This window comes from Parus major, chromosome 4 (genome assembly GCF_001522545.3).
Source record: "Parus major isolate Abel chromosome 4, Parus_major1.1, whole genome shotgun sequence".
NCBI classification, from domain to species: Eukaryota; Metazoa; Chordata; class Aves; order Passeriformes; family Paridae; genus Parus; species Parus major.
The window spans coordinates 22,299,885-22,319,339 of NC_031771.1; the positions used below are offsets into that span (position 1 = coordinate 22,299,885).

Below are 19,455 nucleotides of genomic sequence, written 5' to 3' on the forward strand. Positions count from 1 at the left end.
CCTTTCCCAGACTGTACCATATAATGTCTTCCAAAACCAGATGCTACTATTGCAGCTGATAGGATTATATTTGCAGACCAGATTTCTGTTGTTGCTGTGTTAGGAAATTGACAGGTTGCCTACTTTTGTGGTTTAACCTGTTTTTTTCCACAGTGTATCTCATTTGCAGTTCTCTGTGATGTTCCCAACCTAAGCAGAGTTGCACTCTTGGTTAAGATAAACATCCTACATTGTGACTTCACTTTAGCACGTTATCAGCATATTTACCTCAATATGAGGTAAATCTTAGAGCTCTTCCAGTGTACTTTCGTCTACTGAAGGTTATGGAAACACCTTAATGAATCTGAATTATCTCAGCAAGGTGCTGGCTGAAGGATGCCTGTTTCTCATACAAATGGTAAAGTTTTCCAGCAGGAGAGAACTTGATATTTACTGTGTGACACAGCTTTTCTTCTTTGCTACATTTATAAGAAAACTTTTCAGTTTATTATGGAAAGCTTGAGTAGAATCCACTGAAGTCATGTATAGCTTGGCTGCTAAGGATTTGAGGAAAGCTAAAAGGAAACATTTGGCTTAAACACTGGATTGCAGTGGTGTGTTCTTGGAACAAGAACAAAAATATTTTGCTATTAAATGAAAATATTTTAATTACAGAAGAAACCACACTGAGTTTTTGATGCCTGTTTGAAGGCTTGTGTCTACAGAAATGCACTTACAGTAAAATTCAAATGTTTCCACCAGAAGGTTACTATGGATGTAAAGGAATTCTTAGTGCAAATAATTCTACTATATTATATGAATTCTTCCTAATATTAGTAGAAGATGTGTTGTTGCATTTCAAGCAGTTCAGAGAATTACTCTCTTTTCTCTGCAGGTAAACTTTGTACTATGAATCTAAAAATTAGTAAAATCTTAGTGCAATGTGCATAGGTATGTGGCACCATTGATAGACATGTCCTGCAGACATCCCCGTATGTCATGGGATTTTTTTAAAAAGGAGGTATTTATAGGCAAGGTAACCTGAATTTTAGTGTTTCTGCAGTGGAAAGTTGCAGCTCATGAAAAGCACACTAATTGTCTCTTCTTCAGTTTTAGAAAAGAAGGGAGCAATACTAAATCAGTTTAAACCACTAAACTAACTGCAATTACTCAAATAATTTACTGAGATTATTCAGGAGCCTAAGTGTGGTTGCTTGTGAATGTGCCCTAAGATGTACCATACCTATCAGGAATTCCCAACTCTCAGTTGCCAAGGAAGAGAGTAGAATTTTCCAATAGTATGGCTCTATACCATGAATATATTAAACTCAACACTGAATTAATGGAATTGTGGCATGCTACTAATGCTGCATATCAGATCACCATCTAAAATCATTGAGAATATTTGAGTTTTAATAAATGTAACTATGAAGATGAAACAAAGATGGCCCTCTATGGAGCTCAAAGAAAGACTTCAGGAACAATACTGTCCTTATGTCTTTCAATGTTCCTTATTAGATGCCTGAAGAAGGTATTTTTGGAATGTAATACTCCTCCAAATACTGATCCTGCCTAAAAAATTCTCAGCTTGGTAATTGCTGTAGCTAAAATATTATTTATGTGCACACTGAACCACTTTAAAAACAGCCAAGAGAAATATTTTGTGTTGAAAAACACCACTGACAGCAATCCAGATGCTAAGAGCCCCCTCTCAGTACCAAAAATTGAGTGGGTGCTACGGACTATGAGGAAAATGTAGGACTGAATTAAAAATGAGAGACTGTTTGCTACTAATTTCAGTGCCAGATTATTTTAATTTGAAGCTGTTCCTCATTGCCTCTTTCAGGACAAAGAAAATAAACTACTTTTGACATGTTCTTCAGAAAACCCAGATCTGTCTGATAGGGTAAGTTTCATCTCATTTAACTTTGTTTGGGGATATATCAGAACTAAGCTAGTTGCCTGCTCTTCTGCTATAGTTATAATTATTAAACTATAATATATATATAATTTAACTAAATTAGTTAAAATTATTTATCTGAGTTGCTTTTGAATGGCATGTGTTAATTTCAGTCTTTTTACATTGGGTAGAAAAAGCCTTACAGTAAATACCAACATTTTCGGAAACCAGACCAGACAAGATAAATTTCACATTCTGCAATTTGGCTGCATCTCCTTCATATGAAGAATAATAATTTTGGAACACAGCTTTAATCCTTCAAGAGTTAGCTGCATGAATGTCTGTATATATATATAAATATTTAAAATAAATAACAAATGTTTAATATCTATATATTTAGGAGTTTATAGTGAAGAATATGTAGAACCAGGCAATCCAAGGGAAGTTTGCAATAGGGCATTCAAGTCAAATAATAAACCATAATAATTTGAACAAGATTGATCTATTTTTATCTTTATAATTGTGATCTATCTAAAGGCAAGTTACATAGGAATTTATGAAGTAACTGAAAAATAGGGGGCTTTGTATTGTAATAATTAACATAAATTTTATTAGTCTCTTTCCTCCTTGCAGGTCTTTCCAGACATGCTTCACTAAAATGGAGGGTGAGTAAAAACAGCTGGGTTTCATACAGAGTAGTGAATGAAAATCAAGCACTCTATGTCCAGTATGTAATCCATTCACCAGTTGAACAGTGCAGCTTTAATTATAATAACAATTAATTATAGTAACAATTCATAATTATATGAATTGTATGTTAAAGCAGTAGAGAGGGTTGTGTTATTGCTCCACAATACCTAACAGGAAAGTAAAGAAAAAAAAAACAAACCTCCAACAGAATGGAACAGTACAGGCTATGCTTGCAAAGTCTAAAAACTAAAAGACTCTCCATAGCACAAATTGAAATCCTGAGAAGTTAATGGTGTTAAGACATCTTGAGAAACACTATTAAATTCAGCTGGTTTTACAGCTTTATCACGTAATCCCTTTACCATTGTCACAGAGTAGTAGTGTTTTATAAGTAAGATTATGTGATACATTTAACTTAATTCTAATCCAGTGTTTTACATGCTGTAGAAAGTGAACAGAAAAATTTGCATATTGGTAACTAAGGTCACAAACTTTGTAGAGATATGGAGAGATATCTGCAGTTTTAAAGAGAAACTCAAACTAGATTAAAATGAACCAGCTCAGCTACTGGAAACAGCGTAGCCATGGCAGCAAGCAGTTCATGTCAGCTGTAAAAGCTGCCTATAAAGGTAGGTAAATATTTGGACAACTTGTTGGCACAGTCTTCTTGTGCTACAACAGCTACACTGCTTTGGCTATTTTATGTGCCACTCAGGATGACCTCAGCATACGGAGACTGCATCATTATACCTGCTGGCAGCTCAATGCCTTGCTCAATAGGCTTGGAAGCACTCATGAAAAGAACAACAAATTTAAAACTCTACCAGTTCTTTATGAGTATCTGAGTAGCAATCTCTTCATCAAGAGAGACTAACAGATGCTTTTTCCTAGTCTTGAGCTGTCAGTGCCATTTTCCTCTCCAGTACTCAAGTATCTGCCATTATAAAGTGATAACAATTACCAGGGTATTCAAATAATATTACCATTTCTTGTATCTGTTTCCTATAAACAATTAATTTTAGATATTCATTTCATTGTTCAGATGAACCCTTCACAAACTTTTTTTTGTTTCTGCACTGTTAAACCAAGGAGCCCCAGAATGTTGGCTTTGGCCAGTACTTTTTCAGAGTGCCCATTGAAAGCTTGATTCCATTTCTTTCAAGAATTTCAAACCTGAATCATTTCATTGAGTTGCATTACAGTACAGCCCCTGTTCAGGGGAATATACAGGTGGTAAGATATCCTCCAATGTGTTGAAGGGTGTTAATCTCAAGGCTCTAGGACTAGTCATTTATTATCCACATGGTTTTGTTTCCTGCCCTGAGAAGACATAACTTCTGAGACAAAGGCATAGACCATTAAGGTACCTTCTGAGCCCTGTCATCTAAACTTATTTTGCACCACTGCTTTTATATTCAGTGGCTGAGGGTAGTTTTTACATGGTGACTGAGATATTACTAGCAACTAAATGATTGTTAGAAGTCACTATAGTTAAGCCAGCTGACCTCACAATTCTACTGCCCTTAAAATGGATTTCACTAAAGGTATTTTTCTAGAATCTAATTTGGTTTAGACATGAATAATTTAAAGAGCTCTTTTACAGGACACCACAAAAGATCAATACAGATATAAACATACCCACTGCTGCATATGCCAGCTACTGCAAAATGCCATAGTGTTCCTTTTGCAGAACAAATTCCAAACATTTGCACCAATTCAATACAGATTATTTTCTTTAAATCATACAAGTTATCCATTAATTAAATAGTTAACATTGAATTTTTTCTTTTCTTCTAATTATAACGTTAGATAGAAGAAGAAAAGAAAAAGTTGCTTTTCAATGCTCTGCTTAGGAAAAAAATAATGGTATCCTTTTTTCGGGGTTTATTTCTATTTTAAGCCTCTGTAAATATGCTAATAGTTAAGGCCTATATTTTCATAGTGAGGGTAGCAAGACGCTTGATACATACTTTGTCATATTTATGTTTTCATGTACTTATGCACAAGAGAAAATTGAACATGAGGAAATGTGGTTATTTAGATGGCCTACACTTACTTGGCTCAAATGGCTTATTTGGTTACAAACAGGCAGCAAAATGCATAGGAAAGCCTTTGTCTGTAAATATCCAAGTTCTGCAAAGTACATTGATTAGTCTTTATACTTTATGATTAGACTTCAAAAATTAATGTTGGTAGAAAGATTATAGATGGCTCTGTCCAGAATTATTTGGATCTGAAGTTCTACATATGAGATTTAAGTTTTATAACTTAAGCAACTCACCTAAGCAGAATACAGTGATGCCCTGGTATTTAACCAGAAAATTTAATTGACATTAATATCTAACTGGAATCTAACTAATTGATCTTAAAAAATGGGCAGAAACCAGTGTAAATGGTTAGGTGCCATTAACAGCAACATCTTATGATTGATTACATTTACCACACACATTCATGTTTTTTACTGTGAAACCTCATAATCTGTTTCTAGAACATGTATATGCAGTTTAGCACCCATCACTACAAACTAATATCATAGGAATTATTTGCCTTATTCCAGAAATAGCATATAGATATATTTTTAAATGTTTAAAAGTTCAGAGAAAATAAATATTTGACTAGTCCAGCTTTGACAATGGGTTGGATTGCATGACCTCCAGAGATGCCTTTTAACCTCTGCTACAATTTAAAGAGAACTCTGTGGCCTAAATTACCTTATGGCTCAATCACACAGAAAGATGGAAACACCTTAGGCTGGAAAATTTATAAGAGAAATGAATATTCCATACAAATTTATGTTTTTGTTACCATGTGTACTATTTTAAAATCTGTTTTTCAGACTAACTTGTTTAAAATATATTCTCTAATATGTCTATAGCTGAGCTGCTCTGTATTAATTCTAAAAAAAGCATTTCTCATGGAAAGCTTGACCCAGAGTTAATTTTAGAGGTGCTAGCAAATGCTGCTGTTATAAAGCCTTTTTTCCTGTTTATGGTAAGAATGATCTCCTCTTTTTCTCGTACTTATTATCTTGCCAAAACCAGAGGTCATTAGCAAGGTGAATCACTGTTTTTTCAGTGCTGCTGTCAATGTAATCTTTAGAAATATCCACAACTGCTGTACAAGTTTTTAGATGGAAAGAAGCATTATTTTAATCCATAGGTTTTTTTCCATTACTGTTATTGATGTTTGTACTTGGTGTAAGGGATGTCAAGGTGTTTTTTAAATTTTTATGTATTTATTTATAAACCATACAGAGATATTGTTGAAACACAGAGGTCCCTACAGTTTCCCTTATACAGTTAATTTCTGTAAACTGAGAAAGGGTTTCTAAAAGCTGTAATGATTGAAACTCATGCACAAATGTCCATCCATTAGGGCTTAGGATACTATTGTCCCATGTCTTATATCATGCCTTGTTCCATGGCCCATGTCTTAGCTGAACTAACATTAGCACTACTTACAGTACAAGTAATATACTTGCATATTATAAAAACTCTTTAGTATATACTTATTAATAGCCTGGGAAGTCAAAAAATATATAAACTTAATTCTCCTAGTCAGAAATACAAGTACAGACATACAGCCAGTTTTCCAGATCTTCACTTCTAGATAATTTTAAATTATTAAAATGCTCAAAAGTATTTTAAAAAATGGACAGATCAATGGGAAGGAAAATTAGGGGACAGGTCCTCCCCAAAAAAATATGTATAAACTTATTTGAGAGTTTCAAAATACAGTTACAACCCATCAAAATCTTTGATAGAGGAGGCTGGTCACAGGTCCCTGGTAACTGGGCTGTCAAAAACCAGTGAAAATACATAAAAGCTATAATTAGAAGCAACTTGCCAGACATTGCAAAGCAGACCTAGAAATAGAATTCCAGTCTTAGACTTAAAAATCCTAAGACAAATACTAGATTTCCAGTGTTGCCTATCTTCTATGAAGTTTGGGATTTTATTTTTTTGGCAGGCTAAAAAAGTTTAGCATTTAGCACTGTGGGCTTGTGTGGCCTTCTTTCCCTCCATAATATTCTTGGAATAATATTATAATACAGTCATGTTAAAAGGATTACTCCAGCACTTGGTGATTCTGAAGTTTCTTCTCATCCTTTAAATACCAGAGGCATGATCTGTCTCACACCTGTGCTAGCACACACACAGACACTCCCCCTATCCCAGTATGTTTTCATTCTGAGCTTATTTCATGTTTCCAAGATTTACTTATTCTAGATGCACTAGATTTCCCACTTATAAAAATTAGTGTGATGTTTGCTTGTGGTATATAGATGAATGAGCTGAAGTCAAGAAAACCTCATCCTCTTTCTCATATGCAGCTGAATGTTGGAGAAGTCAATACTGTACAATCCTATTTTTATCTAGTTACTGGGAAAATCACACATACTTACTTTCCTTTTACCTGAAGAGACCACGGGTACTGCAGGTTTTCCAGTGGGGCTAGAAAAGTCCTTGGCTGGAGTTATTTCTATGAGATGATCAACATAGCTGCTTTTGGTTCAGGCAAACACGTTAAAAAGCTTCATCTTTTCATGAATTACATTTGGTCATTAACTTACTAAGGATGTTATTGTCAGGGCAGTAGCTGCCACCATTTTCTCATTGTTATTTGATCAGAAAGAAGTACTACTCTCCAGTCAGAGTACAATACATGCTTTGCTTCGTACTCTGAAAGGAAGCTAAGGATCCTCATATTTCTGGTTTCAGTATAGTTCCTTCTTCAAAGCCTATTACACTGTGGATTTTTAATGCTTTGATACTTTTTATGCCTATCCTGAACTGGCACAACAATGCTAAATCAGCTTGGTGCATAATTAATCAGTATCAATTATATTCGTACTAGATACAAGATTCCCATCAACATCATATTGCTGAATATAGTTCCATTTCCATCTTACTTTCTATTGCCTTTCCTAGTGTGTGCAAACTTGGAGACATCTATATTTACAACTCCTTGTGATTTATTTATAAGAGCAGAACAAGAATCTAGACTCTTAACAATGAAGACAGAGGTCTGCCTGTGTATGAACACCTAAAGTCAAGACTGTGCTATTGTGTCTTCCATTGAGACATTTCATTGAAAACTATCAGCCTCCTCATCTGTTCTGAGATCTGCCCCTCTTCTCAAGCTAGACACTTGAGAAGATGCTTCATCCTTTTTCTTATCAGATAGGAAGAACCCTTCTCCTTGTATCATAACTCACTCTTTCTGCATCTTCCTCCAAATCAACTTAAAAACATGAATCAAAGGAAAAGACACTTTAGAACATGCTTTTATGACAGTAAATGTACATTTGGCAGGACATAACAATACCTGGATCCCTTGGCTTCATGCCGTCAGAAGCCATCTAATCATATCTGTGTGATGATACGTAGAAACTGGCAGAAAAGCTTGTGCTTTTCAGTCTAAAAAAATCATCCATTAAACAACATTTTCTCAACTGTGGCCTTTGCACTAAATCTCTTGGCCACCACTTTAATAATTGACACTAGGGCATTTTGCTTCCAAGTAAGAATAAGTACCAAATTACTTCTGAATACATTTCAAATACAGTGGAACAAAAGTATACATATGTCTTTTTACTAAACTCATTTATCTTTTTGGTCCAGTGAAAAAGAAGACATGTTAAAGCCCTGCTAATACACAGAATGTCAAAGAAGCGTGTCATATTTGAAATTCAGAATTGATATATGAGTCAGTTCTGTCTTTTGCTTCTTTACTTTTGAGGTTCATGACTCATTCACTTACTTGAAGTAAAGTTCACTTAAATGATAGCTGTCAGAATGTCTTTAGCCATTATTTCACAGTCAGACTTTATTCTACAGTCTTACACAAAATAATAGCAAAATTTCTTTTGAGATTATTTTGTCCACCTTCTGGTATTTTTCCTCAAACTTTTTTAAAGCCTTAGAGAAATAGGCATAGGATTGTATTAAGGTCTTACATAATTGAGGAGGATCATATCTTCTGCACAAGAAAAATGCACCAAAAGCAGCAATCTTTTGGTTTTAAGTGCATAACTTCATTAAAATTTACTTGTTGGTTGCTGGTCTATTTACTTAAAAGGAGAAAATGCATATCCTGTTATGCTAGGCAGAAAGAAAACATAAGGAAATGTCCTCAGGTTGCACCAGAGGAGGTTTAGCTTAGATATTAGAAAAAAAAAAAAATTAATGGAAAGGGTTGTAAAGCATTGGAAAAGACTTCCCAGGAAAATGGTGGAGGCATCATCCCTGGAAGTGTTCCAAAAATGTGTGGATGTGGTGCTTGAGAACATGGTTTAATGCTCAACGTGGTGGTGGTGCTAGGTGGACGGTTGGACTTGATGATCTTAGAGGTCTTTTCCAAATTTAATGATTCTGTTCTTCTCCTTTGGAAGGTAAGTAGATAAGCAGCTAAGACAGAAGGATGCTTTGCTCCTTTTTGTCCTTTTCCCAGCTTTTACTGATATTGCCTCTGTGCCTCTCTTGAAGCTTCTTGCATTGCCTGCTATCAGAGCCAGGACAGAAGATTAGACAGGAGGTTACCATATTATGTTAGAGCTCTCCATGTGTTTCATACTGAATTTACATTCAGATGATAACAGCAGTCACTTTTTTTTTTAAAGTAGGCCACCTGTCCCTCATGCAATTGTGTCAGCTGCTTAGGTTTAAAAATAATTTTTGCTAAAAAAGAAGTCCTCATATTAATAGAATCTTCAAATGTAAGATAATGAAACATAAATTATATTGCTCCTAAGCTTCAATGGGGAGGGGTAGATCTTAGCAATTTTGTATTGCTCATTCATGTTCCAGTCTTACTTCCTTTTCCCTCTACTTTTTTTCTCCTTTTCCAGCTGAATCAGATAAAAAATTTCCATCATAGGAAAAGCACACACAGAGAGACAGAGATAATCTATTGATCTGTTCAGCTACTGTTCAGTTTATATTAAAATTTATGGGCTTCTGTTTTGCATTACTGGGGAAAAGCCCTATAAACGTTTTGTTGGAGAGGGTGTCTAGTAGTCAGAGGCTTAGCCCAACTCTTCAGAATATGGGTCTGCTACAAAAAAAAAGGCCCAAGGATGAGAAATTAAAAGAAAGTTACATGGGAAAGATGGGATCAGAGGAGTTAGAGAGGAAAGCTATTCAGGAGCATGAAGAGAAGATACAGTAGATAAGACTGAGTAGCAAAAAAAAAAGGGATAATTCACCTGTCAGTTGACTTTGTGACAGTTGTTACAGCGCAGCAGTCTTGTCTTATTTTTCATGCATTTATTATCATATCCAGAAATCCTTGTGATGTTACAGAAAAGCTTTAATAAGCCTTTTTAGCTGCCTAGCATCATTCTTCTGATCTTCTAGTTGTTTCCAAAAGTGTTACTTCTTTTCCGAAGTAGACTGAGAATATTTCCCATACTTCTGCTTGATGCAGCTTCATAGAATCATAGAATGGTTTGACTTGGAAGGAGATCTTGAAGATCCTTGTGGACAAGGACACTTTCAATTAGACCAGGTTGCTCAGAGCCCCATCCAACCTGGTCTTGAACAACTCCAGGGATGGGGCATCCACATCTTCCCTGGGAAACCTGTTCCAGTGCTTCACCACCCTCACAGTACAGATTTCTTTTCCTAATATCTAAATTAAAGATACTCTGTTTCAATTTAAACCCATTCACCCTTGTCCTTTCACTACATGCACTTGTAAATAATCTTGCCTCATCTTTTCTGTAAGTTTCTTTCAGGTACTGGAAGGCAACAATTAGGTCATTGTCACTCTGAAAACTCAGTTTTTCGATCTTGTTGACATAGTTTCTAAAAACTTTCTCAGGACAGTGACTGTAAACATAGATATGTATACATTCTTTCTGATACACGTCTTTTGATGGACATCTCTCACGGCCAGTGCGGTTGGGAAGGTGTTAACCTGACTATCCAATCCCTGGCTGTGGTCAGAAGCTTATAAATACTGAGGGATAAAATAAAGTGCACTCCTTCCACCACACCTCGAGCTGCATCTGTGTGACTCATTTTGTGTCCAACAGCAACAGGTCATCTCTAAGCCTTCTCATTTCCAGACTGAAGAATCCCAGTTCTCTCAGCCTTTCCTTGCTGGAGAGGCGCTCCATTCCTCTGATAACTTAGTGGCCTCATCAGGACGCACTCCAAACACTCCATGTCCTTCCTGTGCTGGGAACCCCAGAGCTGGTGCAGCCCTGCAGGTGGGGCCCCACCAGAGCAGAGCAGAGGGGTAGAATCCCCTCCCTGGCCCTGCTGCCCACGCTGCTCTGGATGCAGCCCAGGACAGGTTTGGCTCTCTGGGCTGGGAGTGCCCATGGCTGGGTCGTGTCCATCCTGCACCCACCAGCACCCCCAGGTCCTTCTCAGCAGGGCTGCTCCCTGTCTGTCCATCCCCAGCCTGTGCTGGTACTGGGGGTTGTCCCAACCCAGCACGTGGTCATGTTAAATTTCATGAGATTCCAACAGGCCCACTTCTGAATCCTTTAGGTCCCTCTGGTTGGTATCCTGTCCTTCAGGCGTGTCAGCAGCATCACTCAGTGTCATCTACTTTCCTAGAATCACCTTGCATGCATATAGAGATGATAAATTAGAATTTATTTTCCCATTTCCTCCCTACAGCCTCTGTCAAGGAAGTACCTCCACTCTTCCTATTTCTGCCAAAGCCTTGCTTCATACAAGAAAAGCATTTATTGAAATGCCACAGTAGTGTATAGAAACCTCTCTGAATTTGGAGACAGTAATTTTAGAGGCACGTATTTTAGACAGAAAATCAATTTTTTGCTTCAGTTTTTAAAGAAACTGAACCAAGATCTCTTATTTCACAGCTTCTAAGGCATGTCTGATTTAATACAGTTTGAATACTTAAATAATTACCGAAATCAAACAAGAAAGCACCCCCGTCTTTTCCCTGCTCTGTCCCATTCCTAGCTATGTTAGGAAAAAAATTCTTCCCTGTGAGGGTGGTAAAACACTGAACAAGGTGCCCAGGGAAGCTGTGGATGCCCCATCCCTGGGTGGGGCTTTAAGCAACCTGGTCTAGTGGAAGGTGTCCCTGGCCACAGCAGGGCTGTTGGACCTTGATCTTCAAGGTCCCTTCCAACCCCAAACCATTCTATGATTTTATGATTCTATGATCCCACAATACATCCAAAATAAAAAAAAATAGGATAACTTTGAGGTACGGATTTTCTGCTTATGAAAGTGAAATAGTGAGGGAAAGTAAAAAGTTTCTTTTAACTTATTGCTTTGTTAAAAAAAATCTGTAGTCTAAATCAGTTTGGTTTTTTTTCCCCACATGCTCTTTAGCAGGGAGTATAATTCCACAAAGCTTCTTCTTTTTTTTTTTTTTCTCTGAAACTATCCAGGGACATTCTCAATATCGCACAAGCCCTTGAAAAAATAGTTTAAAAAGCTAAATATCTCTGCCTAGCTGGTGGTTATGAAAACAGCTAATATAGCAATTTTTGAGGAATGTAAACTGTGTAAAGCACCAAGGTTAGGCAAACGAGAGACAATAATCACAGATTTGTAGGTCTCGGGGATGCGAAAGAGAGTGGCTGGAGGAAGAAGCATCTGCTATCTCCAGAGCCACCTCCAAGCTGGACCCCGCTGGGAGCGGAGCTGGAGGCGGCGGCGGGCGCTGCGTGCCGAGCCCGGGCGGGCACCTGCGGGGCGGGCGGGCTCCTGCTGCCATTGGCCTGGCGCCGCTTCCCGCCTCCTTTGAAAGCTCGGGAAGGGCGGGCGGCAGCCGTGCCTCGGCAGTGGGACAGCGGGGCCGGGCCAGGCGGGCACGGGAGCGCTGGGCCGGCGCAGGAGGCCGCAGGTAACCCCAGGTAACCCCGGGCGGCCGGCGGGGAGCGCTTCCCCCGGCTTTCCCCTCGTGGGGAGTGGGCCGGGCTCCGCTGGGCTGAGCGAGCGTCGGTGAGCTTTCTTTGCTTGAGGGCTCTTCGTGCAAGCTGGTAGCACTGAAGCGGTGTCTATGTGCTTAGTATGGCAGTGCTTGGCTTGGCAAGCACTGTGCTTTATAGTAAGTAGTAGTCTTCCTTTTTTATTTGGTTTTGTTTTTAATTATTTTTGAGGGGTTGACCTGTTAAGGTAGGCTTTAAGCAGCTGAGCTTGTGCTTGATCCAGCTGTGGCAATTTATAAACTTGTTTCTTAAGGCCCCAGCCTCTCCAGTAGTAGGGCAGGACTGTGTACTTTGGAACTGGTGCTTATAAAGGAGCGATGGAAAAACTTGTCTTATGATTTCTATAGTGGCTTATCTTTTCATCCACTTCTTTGGTTGCCAAAAAATAGTGACATTAATGGTGAGCTTACAAAGTAAGCTTTCTCCTTGTTCTAAAGCCCTTGGTGATGAAAAATAACTAGTAAATGGATCAAAAATAATAATCTGGAGGCCTAGAATTCATGTCATTGCTGAAATGCATCTAATTCAAAAACTGTGGAACTTATTTTTGTTAGGGGGTGTTTAAAGATTGATGAAAAATCTCTTCATGGTATAATCTACTTATACTGGGCTTTAGTGTTTTACTCTTTCATAATTGGGTGGGAATAATAAATCATTCTGGAGTTACTCCATCTGTTTTAAGGTAGAAGTATCAACTAGCACTTTCACAGATATATTGGGGCTGCCATGAGAACCAGGGTACAGAACAGAATGTTAGACCTGAATAGGAGGAGTTTACAGGATTATCCTGATTTATATGCTACCTGAAGAAAAGGCAAGGAAGAATTATAAGTGACTATAATTATATTGAAGTGTGTCATACACTCACATAAAATATGTATGTTTTCATCTGCTCTTAACACAGCTGCAATAAAGGCTACAAATGTACGTGAGCTCCTTAGAACATGTGTGCTCATACAGTTAATTAGTTCTGAAACTACTTAGGCTGAGCATAGGTACATAGTTTTTGCCTATCAAGTTTCTGCACAGAATTCTGCTATGGCTTGACTACACACAAAAAAAAAGCTTGTTGTTTTTGTTTTTTTTTTTGTAGTAGAACTGTTTATTCTGTCTATAAACTGTCAAGTCAGCTTGAACTAGAAATTTCTGTACGGTTCTTGGTTCTCCCCACCACAAACCCAATCTTGCAGCTTCAGTTCTCCCATGGTAGAATTAAGCAGGATTCTGGTGGTAGCTGCTTCTGAAAACTGCTTGAGTGTCTCTTTGGAAATAGTCAGAATTTTAATGCACAAGCTGGCTGTGTTCGTTTATAGAATTACTGTTTCCAATAATATCCCTGCTGATCTCATGAAAGGGGGGGAAAAAAGTAAACAGTAATGAAAAAGATGCTGGGTTTGTTCCAAGTGAAAGGAACAGTAATTTTTTCCCCCCTCAAAACTCTGTTTCTGTACTCTCCCTCTCGTCTGCCTCCCTGGGAGGTGAAGGGGAATGTGACTTGTATGTGAGTCTCACCATGGAATTCTCGTCTGTGTGTACAAGGTTTCTTTTTCCTCAAAATAACTTATCATTTTGTAAGTCTTCTTGTCTCTCACATAATTCCTGTCTGAAAAGAATCTTCTGAAGTTAGTTTAGCTTAAAGTAAAGATCAAGAGATGTGCTGCTATTTCCTCTGGCAAGTTTTGTGACTTCACAAATTTGCTGCTTGCTTTCACAAGGTTTGTTGTTATGCAGGACTTGCAAACAGTTCTTATCAGATTAAAGACCCTCTCCTGCAAGCTGTTCCTCACAGATCCACCTCTGAGCTCTACGCTTCAACCTTTCCTCTGCATGGATGGGCTTGTGGGGTTGGGTGTGAAGTGTAGCCTTGAACAGTCAGAAAATGTACTGCTATTTTTTACTGACTCAAATGCAATGCTTCAGAGACTATTATTTAAGAGTAATGCCAGTGTTTCAGTTTACTGATCCATCTAAATAATTTGGAAAAATGCCAGTAAAGTTTCCAGACTTTGCTTTTAACCTTTCTTCAGTGGCTTTTTTTTATGGAAAACTAGGGGAGGCCTCTGTTTAGCCTTTGCTGTACCTATATGTATTTTTACCTGTAGTTACTTTTTTTTTACACTTGCATTGCTATTTCTACTCTTGATCTGTTACTCTGTCAGTTATCCTGTCTGCATAACAGGTTGAAGTATGATATGATTCTGCAAAGGCATGCATGTGATTGTGTATGCAATAAGGCATAGGTAGGTATCTTTGTAATCAGTTAAAAACAAATTCCCTTCCCATGTTACCTTTTTTTTTATCCTTTAGATTTTATTTTAAAGGATGCATTTCCCACTTAGGAGAATTGGAGGGAGGGATCACAGTGGCAGGAAAGAGAGCTGTGAGGTTCCAGCAGCTGTCTTTGGCTCAGCACTACAGGTGTGTATTTGCATTCACCTAGCAACAGGAATAGCAGTACCCTTGCTGAATTGTTTATCTGGTTATAAGCAACTGTTTGCATTAAGCCTGCAGGAGATAAAACTTGGAAATCCTGGCATTCTGTTTGTAGCAGTGCCCTGGCTGTCACTATTGGACCAGGGTAGTTTCTCTGTCCCACAGAAATCTGAGAGTGCGGAAAATTTTTCCACTCTGTGCTGGAATAAAGCAGATTCCCTCTTCCCTTCCCCCAAGCTTTTGTGGAAAAAAACAAAGTGTGAGCAACCCAAGCAGAATAGCCAATAGCTGGGTGAAGGGGGCTTTCCAGGGGTGTGACGAACAGAGGGTCAGGTGCCTTCCTCGAACCCAGGGTTGTGTGCCGGGCCGGCGCTGTCATGTGCCCGCTGGGCGCTGCAGCCGGGTGAGTGTGGCAGGACAGGTGTGTATCGGCCAGAGCGAGTTTCGGTGGGGATGAGTAGACACCTTCTTCCCCCTCCCTTCCTCCCCCGCCAATCACGTGTTTCTTACACTGGAAAACTCCCAACAAAATCTGGCTGCTACGTAATGATGGGGGAACTCTTCTGAAAACAAAAGAGGGAGGGGGGCGAAAAAATACCCCTCCACCCACCGCAAAAAAAAATAAATAAAATAAAGCCAAACAAAGCCCCACCAAAAAAAAACAAAACCCCGGGGAAAGGCAGGTCCAGAGGAGGGGACTTGAGAAGCAGGGGCTTTCAGTGACAGTCATCCGTCATGTGAGCAGTTGGGGAAATCAAATCCCCCGGCAAAACCGGGAAGCCCGTCGCTGCGGAGGGCGGCGGCTCTCGGCTATGGCCTGACTGCGGGGGCGGCCCCGGCACCTGTCCCCGTGCTGGCTGTGGGGGCGGGCGGTGCCCTTCCCGTAGCAGGCGTTTCAGGGGGGCAGGGCAGCCCTCCTTTCCCGGGCTAACGTGGCCCTTGCCCGGCGGTGAGCCGTGCGAGGGAAGGAGCAGGCGGGCACGGTACAGGGGCTCGGGGCGGGGGGAGCCCGGCCCCGCCGAATCCCCGCGGCCCCGGCAGAGGCGCGCGCCGGGGCGGTGCGGGCGCGCGGCCCCGCCGGGAGGGGGCGGCGGGCGGCGCGCGCGCAGAGGCGCGCGTCGGGGGGGCCGCGCGGGCGGGCGGGGCCGGCACCTTGCGCGGCGGGCGGGGGCTCCGAGAGGTCCGGCCGGTCCGGCCGGCCCTGCCCCGGACAGCGGCGGCAGCGCCGGGTGAGTCACGGCTTGGAAATGGAGTGGGCGGGCGTGCGCGTAGCAGAATGAATGATGTCAGGGAGAACCGCGGCGAGCATGAGGCTCGCGGCAAACACGGCGGCGGCCGCAGCCCCGAACGAACGCTGCCCCCGGCGCCCCCCGGCCCGGAGCCGCCCTCCAGCGGGAGAGCCCTTCCAGCTGCGGCACTGCTGAGGCAGGAAACCTCCGCGAGAAGTGTCGCCTCCGCCGACGCCCTTAACGCCCGTCCCTTTCGCCAGGAAGGAGAAGAGGCTGAGGCTGGGAGAGGAGAAAATTGCAGGGGAAGGTAGAGGTTGTGGCAAACTTTCTAGCTGCTTCTGCGTGCTGCTGCCTCACTGGTGGGAGTGTCTGCCCATAGGAACTGCAGAGCCCAAACCTAAGAGCCCTGAGGCTCCAAAAAAGACTTCCAGCCGCCTTTGGAGGAGGAACTGCCAGCAGTGCAAGCTTTTGCATATACGGCTGAGTAGGTAAGTTGGGAACGGCATAGGTGGATTAAAACCGTGGCATACCACAGGTACCGGCTTGGAGAGACTCTTTTTCGCAGAAGACCTATGTGTGTCAGCTGAATAGAGACTGGGAAGAGCAATTATGCACTTGTGGTCTCTTCCATTTCTAGACTTTGAGACCCCTCTAGCTAGGGAGGGCACCTGCTGTTTTGATTTCTCTTGCCAATAGGTGATTTACAGAATATACCTAGTTTGCGAGTAAAAATCTATGGTTTTGGTATGGGCAATGTGTACATACCCCTTAGAGCGGTACCACGTACCTAGCTGCTCATGAGGGGACTTCAAAATGTGGGATTTCTCAGGAAGATAGAGTATTATAAGACTTGTAAGGGTGTTGTGAAGGTGTTTTGTTATAGGTGTTTCTTTTTTCCTTGTTGCATGTCTGATCTGTTCAAGCCACTCTTAAACTTCCTGAAGTGCTGCTGAACTAAACTTCTTGACTTAGTGGCAGGTTGCATTTCTTTTAATGTTGTATGGTTTCTGGAGTAAATCCAGGTTAAAATCCTTGTGAAAAGTAGTTAATGCATAATCTTCTGGCAGGGTGATAAAACTAGGATACACTGTAGAACAGCTGTTGATCAGTTTAGTCAATTTCTAAACAAATTCTTTTGTTTAATTTGAATACCTTAGGAAGGCAGGTGATCTGTCCTCACAGCACTTGACAGCTATTAATTTATGCAATATTAATTATACAAGTGAATGGTTCTGTAGAAGTATTAGTATAAACTGAGGAGGTGCCTGGTACTTCCTCCGAGACAGCAGGCCTTACAGGCGTTTTGGCAGGCTTCACTTTAAACCACACTTATTAAATGGTTTGTCTTAAATCAATTTCTTTTTTTTCATTATGTTTAGTGTAGTTGCGTAGGTGTATTATTATTTGGCAAGGCAGGTTTTTTGAGGCTCTATAGCCTTAAATACTTAATTGCTGTGAAACCAGTAATTTTTATTCCTTGTTTTGCCCTAACTTAAATAATCTAGTGCTTAATTTGCTAGAAAGGTCAATGTGCTTGCTCCCATATTTCTTTCCTTTTAGGCTGTTTGTTCAAAATCAGACATGGATTATGACTTTCTACTGAAAAACATGTACTTGTTTCTGTCCTTTAGAAAAATACTCCAGTGCACCCTGTTTAGTATGTTGATAAGCATTTACTTTTCGGCATTGTAAAAGTGTGTTTTAGTTGTAATACTGTAAGATGAAACATTAAGTTCTGAATTAATTTCTAAGTAGAGATCAGAAATGGTAAATCAGGGATACAGTGTAGTGAAAAACTGAAGATGTCCTTATCAATGCAGAAAACTCGGTCCACACACAAACCTCCCTGTCTCTGGAAGAGCTGAATAAGAGACTTAATCTTGGGGATTTTTAATTCTGAAAACTGGAGTTCTTTATTTACATTGTATGAGTATAACATACTAAAGGTATGAAGACTAAAAAGTAGTGTATTGATTTTAACGGATTAACAAAATAAGTATTTAAACAAATGATGGATTTAAAAGATGAGTAGCCCTTTTTAAGGAGCAGAAAATAGAGGGGTTTTTTTAAGAAATGGCTCTTTACACTGTAGTCTCCTGGAACAGAAGTAGACTTTGAAGATACAGACATTTGTAATAAAATTGCCTGCATCTTCTGTTTGGATTTTTTTTCTGATTTTGGTGGGTTGTTGGCCTACGATGTTATTTGGTACTGTTTGTGGCGAGTGGACAATACAGATGTTGTGACATATTATTTAGTATGGCTATGGTATTGCACTAGTCCGGATAGATGCTGCGAAGATTAATGTAACACTAGGTCCACTGTCTTCAGAGATCTCTCCCTGCTGGTAGAACTGTTTGTACCATGGACACCACTGTCCCCAAAGATGCTGCGCACACTAAGAATGTCAGGCATCCAGGCACCACTGTCCCAGCAGATGCTGAAGACCTTAAGAGCTGCTAATGGGAAAGTTTTATGTAACACAGATAGCTCTGTCTTATCTTTCAAACAGAAAGCCTATTCTTGATATTTCTTAACTATCCTGAAATCCAGCTGTTCTGGTGAGGCTCCAGAATGTTAATAACCACAAGCGACTCCTGTATGAGGATGCTGGCTTAAGTTAACACTAACAGTTATCACTGTTTTTCTTCCCCAGAACAGATCTTGTGGGGATATGGGTGATGCAGAGAATGAAGCACTTCGTACCAATATAATTGGTTTTGGAAGTCTGTGGCTGTTGATAGGAATTTTAATAGAACCAAAATATATAGTAAAAGTTGAAGCAGCCTTAGGGAAATATGATACTTACCCTCTAGCAAACATACCTGCAGTATCTGTAAAACAAGGGGACTACTGTGCCTTGAGGTCATGCTTGTGGTTGCTGAGTAAAACTTCCTGATTTACCGTGTGTCAGGTGGGTCCTGCTTGCAATCTGATGGCATTTAAAACTGTTGGAGTCTAATCTGTTGTACAAATGAAGAAACAGTTTGTCAGAGTATCTGAGGCTGTTGAGGTGATCATTGCATGTAGAATGGTTCTTAATGAACCAGTGTTTGGGTCTAGATCCTCGGAGAAAATAATGAGCATCATTAATCAGGAGAACTTCACTGCATTCATTCCGACAAGAGAATTTTATAGCAAAAAAGCATGTGTTCAAGATTCGACTACTTATTTTTTCCAGAAAAAAGTTTCTCCAAAATGTAACTCTAGAATGGGAGAATGTCCTATTCATTTGAACAAAAAGTCAGGTGTCACTTGCCCTTGCTGTCACTTACCCTCCCCAGTTGATAGAGGTTAGTTTT

At 40.1% G+C, this 19,455-nt stretch overlaps 1 protein-coding gene across 3 annotated transcripts in view; it reads left to right on the forward strand.

The window, feature by feature from the left end:
• The first annotated feature begins 1,754 nt into the window (after positions 1 to 1,754).
• The window catches only part of SGMS2 (sphingomyelin synthase 2), a 54,089-nt gene continuing 36,388 nt past the window's right edge, over positions 1,755 to 19,455 (forward strand). Inside the window, exons 1-2 of one of the 3 annotated variants that reach the window (XM_033513630.1) lie at positions 1,755 to 1,885; positions 2,513 to 2,544. The gene's annotated coding sequence lies outside the window, so the exon portion shown is untranslated. Of the gene's footprint in view, positions 1,886 to 2,512; positions 2,545 to 12,350; positions 12,407 to 16,115; positions 16,642 to 19,455 lie in introns of those variants that run through there. The other 2 variants (XM_015625553.3, XM_015625549.2) reach the window with 2 other exon arrangements.